This window comes from Rana temporaria, chromosome 6 (genome assembly GCF_905171775.1).
Source record: "Rana temporaria chromosome 6, aRanTem1.1, whole genome shotgun sequence".
NCBI classification, from domain to species: Eukaryota; Metazoa; Chordata; class Amphibia; order Anura; family Ranidae; genus Rana; species Rana temporaria.
The window spans coordinates 40,227,513-40,233,649 of NC_053494.1; positions in this window are offsets into that span (position 1 = coordinate 40,227,513).

Sequence of the window (6,137 nt, forward strand, 5' to 3'; positions counted from 1 at the left end):
GCTTGAACTGAATTCCGATGGAAAATTACATCGGATTTTATCCCATCGGAAATTACGATTGTGTGTACAGGGCGAAAGGCCACCCAGAATTCCATGTAACCTAAGACCAGCCAGGGTAACATCCTAATTATGTATAACAAAAGCATTTAACATACATTATCATGTTTTGTGGTTAATACACTTAGAGGAATATTTGTACATTCACTACAGGTGAATCAATTACTGTAAATTTAACACATGCAGCTGGAATATACTGTACACCCTGCAGTAAAAGTTTGGGGAATATCACATTTATGGCTTTATTATTATACTCTTTAGGCAATGCATAATTGGTAGCTACATTCAGGTCTGTGAGATTTTAGCAGTCATTTTGCTTGTCGACATTGGTGCCCTTTCTGTCTACAGATCACCCAAGGCAATCAGCAAGGGGGATAAGTGAATGGGCCCAAAGGAGTCAGCACATTGAAAGCAAATAGGCAAAGACAAATATACTATATTTAGGAAATCTTTATTATGCCACTGTAAAATAGTATTAAAAACATATTTTATAAGTAATTTAAGACTGTCATTAAAAAAAACACAATTCCACAAGTCGCCTTCGGTTCTGCAGTCATATTAGTAGTTCTCCTAGTCTTGTATGATGAAGCAGACATTCTATACAGTGAAAAGCAACCGCCAACCGCACAGTGATATTAAATGTAAACAGACAGAGACGTATATCTGAGCTTTGAGTTCCCTGAGGAGCCAATGCCAAGATTCACTGGTGACTCCTGACAAAACCTCCTCGGGGATCTAAAACGATGAATAAACATCTGGATCTGCTTAACTTCACTACCATTTTGTGGCTGACTTCAATACGTTGGATTGAGTTTTTTTTTACATGTTACACTTGGTTTGAGTTATTCTTGACATTACAGCTAAAGGACAACTAGACCATAAATAGAATATATCATATCAACTATTCAACATGAGCCATTTCCACCATTTCTCTTCTACCAATGTTGCCACTGCTACTTTTACAAACTGTTTGATGCGAATTAGGCCATTGCCTCCTATAGAAAATATAAAATAGCAAGTGGAGATTTAGTAATAATAGTAATAATAACAAGTGGTGGTTTAATAGTACAATGAGAAATTTACATAGTAACCCAGGACAATCAGTCAATATTAATGTTTCACTAGTATGCCTGCAGAAATATGAAGCATGGCCAGAGCTTTTCTTTCAGAGAAAAGGTGCAGATACTCATCCCCTTCCAAGTCACTCCTCGTCTCCTCCCTATACCCACCACCAGAGCACTGTCCCTTCGTTCCACCCTTACCCACCACTCAGTGCTGCCTCTTTTAGAGAATACAGCACTAAGTATCATTTTGTGGTGCTAAGTAATTTGTTTGAAATTTGGTAATTAGAAAACAATCTAAAAAACAATAAAAGCAGTAAAATAGATTCCCTGCAACCAGCAACAATAGACCCTTCAGCAACAACAGAGCTCTCGCAACAACAAAAGACCCCCACAGCAAAATACTCCTCCAGCAACGATAGCTCCAACAGCCCAGAAGCCAGCATCAATTGACCCTCCAGCAGCCAGCAACAATAGATCACTCCCTCAACTCCCTCAACTGTAGATCCCTCCCAGCAACAATTGACCCCCCCCCCAGCAAAGGAGTAGTTATCGGTATCACCTATGATATCCATGCACCTGATTCTTCCCAATTAACGACTTACCATGCATTGTTCTATAGTGTCCTAAAGAGAGATGAAGATGATGCTCTAGATAAAAATCCCTGATATATATATTTAGAGAAGTCCTTAGAAGCCAGAGAGCTTGTGGTCACTAGCCCTCCACAAAACTGGGGCATATCAGAGGTTAACCAATTTGGGAAGTCCATATGGATTTCAACCAAGGAGGGCACCAAATAAAAGTTTCCAGAATTCAAAGTGGTATTTTATAGATTCCACAATTGAAAACAAGAAAAAAAAAAAGACACTCAGCACCCCCCTTTCATCAGGTGGCTAATATTTAAAAAGGCATGACAACGACACATTTTTAAAGATTAGCCTCTCGATTTGGATTTTTTTTTTCCAGGAGCTTTGCTCTTGTTCCAACTAATATTTAGTATATTTTAGAGCCCTGATGAAGGGGGAGTGCTGAGCTCCCTAAACTAGTTGAATGCCTGTTGTTTTTTTGTTTCGTCATTTGTAGAGTCAATAAAATACAATTTTAAACTCTTGTTTGGCACCCACTTTAGTTGAAATGCATATTTTTATACACTGTGTCTCTGTGTGAAGAAAGCCATCTTGATAGTGGCAGGGCATTGCCTCCCTGTGTCAGAGCCTCCAGCAAGGAGAACAGTGAGCAGCACAGCAGTAACATCATCCAATTCACTTCAAATCTCCTGAGGCTAGCAGTCAGAGGCAGAAATGCCTTAATTCTTACACTGCAAAAATTCTTCACTGAAGTGTCTAGACACACTCACATACCAGGACGCGCTCTCTTATATTTCAACTGGAATTCAATATAAAAGCTAATTTTTTCTGCTTTGTCACAATTACCATTTCTGGATATTCCCTATAACTCAACAACTCTTTACTTTTTAAATTCAGTTCCATTTTAATGTAAGTATTTACAGAATATTAAAAGTCACCTTGCAGCACCTTAACAAAAAAAAAAGCCATGAGAGATATGTAGGTTATCATTACTACTTGAATTCTAAAATATGTTTAAAGGCAATTTCTACAATGCCAATAGATAGAAGGTAAAGTGACAGATTCATCCGAAAAGGCAAAATACATATTTCCTTATTAATATTGTGGCTCACTAATAAATCCTAAGCCTCCAAATCTTGGTTAAATAGGCCATATAAGGACATTTGCATGGGTTTACCTGATTTCAAAGGAATGTTATTGTTAACTGAACAGGATGGGGCCAAGCCCACTTTCTTCTTAACGATTGATCATTTCCTTACATTCAAGTTCTATATTACCATAGTTAAAACTTGGAAGACTTCAATCTCATAACAGAGCAGCCATTTGTCTGATTATCTGGCCACGCCATCACGGGGGGACTCTGTGATGAAACAGCATCTTAAGTTAAATAATATTGCTATATTTTCTAATATTATCTGTATCTGTCAATACTTTTAATAAGTGGTATACTTATAAGTATTTCTGTAATCTCTCTTTGCACGTACAATATACAATCCCAAAAAAACATAAACTATCACATTACTGTGATACAAAAAGTGGGCACATTATTCAAGTTGTAGTTACCTTCCTGCACTTCATTGCCTCCCTGGTTTGCCTCCAGACACCCAATAAATTCCCAGTACTTTTAGGTACGAAAGGTACTCTTCGCTGTCTCCCATACTACACTGCCAAGCAGCCAATCAACAGGTTCAGATGCTGTCACATGCATTGCCAATGTAAGTTTCAAGCTTTTACTGGGGCTTTAACAAAGAATTAAAAAGCTCATGAAAGTGCAAAACACTAATGCACGCACGATCGGAAATTCCAACAACAAAATAGTGGATTTTTTTCCGACGGAATGTTGGCTCAAACTTGTGTTGCATACTGTGTGTATGCAACACAAGTTTGAGCCAACATTCCGTCGGAAAAAAATCCACAAATGTTGTCGGAAATTTGGAATGTTAAGAATGCGGTCACGTGTGTGACACATGTGCATTTGTGCGTATACACGCGTGTATTGCAACACTGGCTACTAGGAGAGGATGACATTTTTTTTTTTTTTTGCATGTACACACATATGCATGTTTATGTTTGTATATGTATGGTCTTTATGGAGCATTTTACTCAGGATCTTTCAGCCAGCAAGATCCTACATAAAAACATCAGTCGATTATTACGGCTGTGTACTGTGCATGTACATTTTTTATTTTGCCTTCTATGGACAATGTTTTGTTTTTAGGAGCACTTAGAATAAAGCATTTGATTTTTCATGGAGTTTTAGGATTCCTCCAGGATATAGAGAGGAGAGGAGACAGGGATCAGCCTCATAGGTAGGATTGGCGCTAGGGGGGTAGTGGTGGTTTGCTGCCTCAGGGGTGAAAACTGGATACAGCGTATACATAAAGGAAAAACTATGAACTGTAAGCTCTATCTAACAATTAGAACCTTCATTCAATATGCACTGTATTGTTATCAATATATGTATGTGTACTATATACCTTATTTTAAAGAACAAGAAAACACGATGGCAATCTTTAAATAGAAAAAGCAATAATACTAAAATAATATTGGCATTCAATCCAACCTGTCTTGGTAATATATAGTTAATACGTACAGGAGATCTGTTTATAGCATTACCAGTCATGCAGTACTAATAGATGGAACTATATAGCAGATAAATGGAATGTTCTTAATGTGCCTTCTAGACAAAGATTCAGCACAAACTCTGCCCTTAATTGGTTTACTATCTACAACATATTCTTTTTCATTTCTCTCTCTCTTTTTTTTTTTTTTAAGGACCCAATTTGCTTGACGGTTTTGTTTGAAGTTCTGCAGGTCTTTCTCTTACTTTATTTGCAACATGTTCTTGTAAGAAGAAACATAACCAGGATGCTATTAATTTGTTCTCTAGTGATTTTCTCAAAGGATTCTGGGATCAATGTCACCGCTCCATCCGGTCCCAGTGTGCATAAACTGCTTATGCTAGAGGATTAGCAGACAGAGAGAAAAAATTGTATTTTTGGGTGTTTTGTTACATTTATGTCTTGTTGGCTGTGGATTTATCAAGGATTAGGACGTGGTTCTGCATAATATATCAGTAGAATATATTATTATAACAAGTGAATGTGCAGAAACAAAAAAAAAATGTTTAATTTAAATAGTCTGTATGGTGATTTAAGGGGAAGCTTGTAATTTGCTGTTCTGAAGACAGTTGCAAAAGGTAATTCGAAAGGGTAGAGGAAGCGGAAAGCAGCTGTTTCTTATTAAAAAACATCAAGACCACAGTGACCCCAACATGTTCAGGCATTTTGATATACCAGAATCTATTTGCGCATGGATATCCACAATTTTGGAGCGACGGTGCATGAAGCTAATTTAGATGTCCTCTGTGTTTCTTACACTTCTCAGCACAGACTTTAGCATTCATCTTTGTGTTTTACTGCAAAATCACATACTGTACCGCTAAAATTATGCTTACTTATACAGGAATTTACAGGGAAATAAACTGCATATCAAGTGATATATTGAACTATCACTAACAATTATCCTTCTTGTAACCTCAAAGTAGAACTATAGGCAAAACAATTCTGTAAGGTTTATTTTTGCCCTTTTTGTCCCATTATAGAGATTTACTGTCAGGGACATACTGCCCGCTTCAGAAGGCGTGCGCCTATGCGCATGCGCGAATAACGGACTTTGCGCATGCATATGTGCATGCGCGTTAGGCGGGCTTTGGCGCCCAACAGCCTATGAAAGATACTCTAGGGATGTTGCACCTTGCGGCTTGATCTGCTTCTGTTCCCTGTGTTTCTGTGCATGTATCCTGTTCCTGTGTATGACCCGGCTTGCTTCTGTCTCCAGTCCTGACTTTGGCTTGTTTGACCCTGCTCGGCTTCCTGCCTGATTGTCTGTTGCCAAGACCCAGCCTGGACTCTGATTATTCTCTGCCTGTCGTTTATGCTGTTTGTCCTGATGTGTATGACCCGGCTTGTCTGACTCTGCTGCTCTGCTAACCTGAATCTGCTGACCTGCATCCGCTGCTCTGCAAACCTGCACCTGTTGACCTGCATCCCCTGCTCCCTGTTCCAGCGGTTCCAGCTTCCTCTTGGCTTCTCTACTCCAAGCAGTGAGGACTGAAAAAGCACCCTTACCTCACCGTGCTCTTACCACCACTGTCTCCACTCCAGTGGTCTCAAACCCGGGGTTGTACGGGAGGTCTCCCTCTGCGCATCAGGCTCACACCTAAGGTACCTAACATTTACCTTTACACCCTGTCCCATAGCCAACACAGAAAGTGAGAGGAAATCCCTGCAAGTTAATGGAACTTTTTTGAGGACCCCCTAGTCACCAGAACTAGTGTCTCCATTGGAAGATTTCCCCTCTATTACTTTTCTGGGGACAAACCAGAATTTGTGATTTTCTTTTACTTTCACTTTAAATGACGTAATGCTTA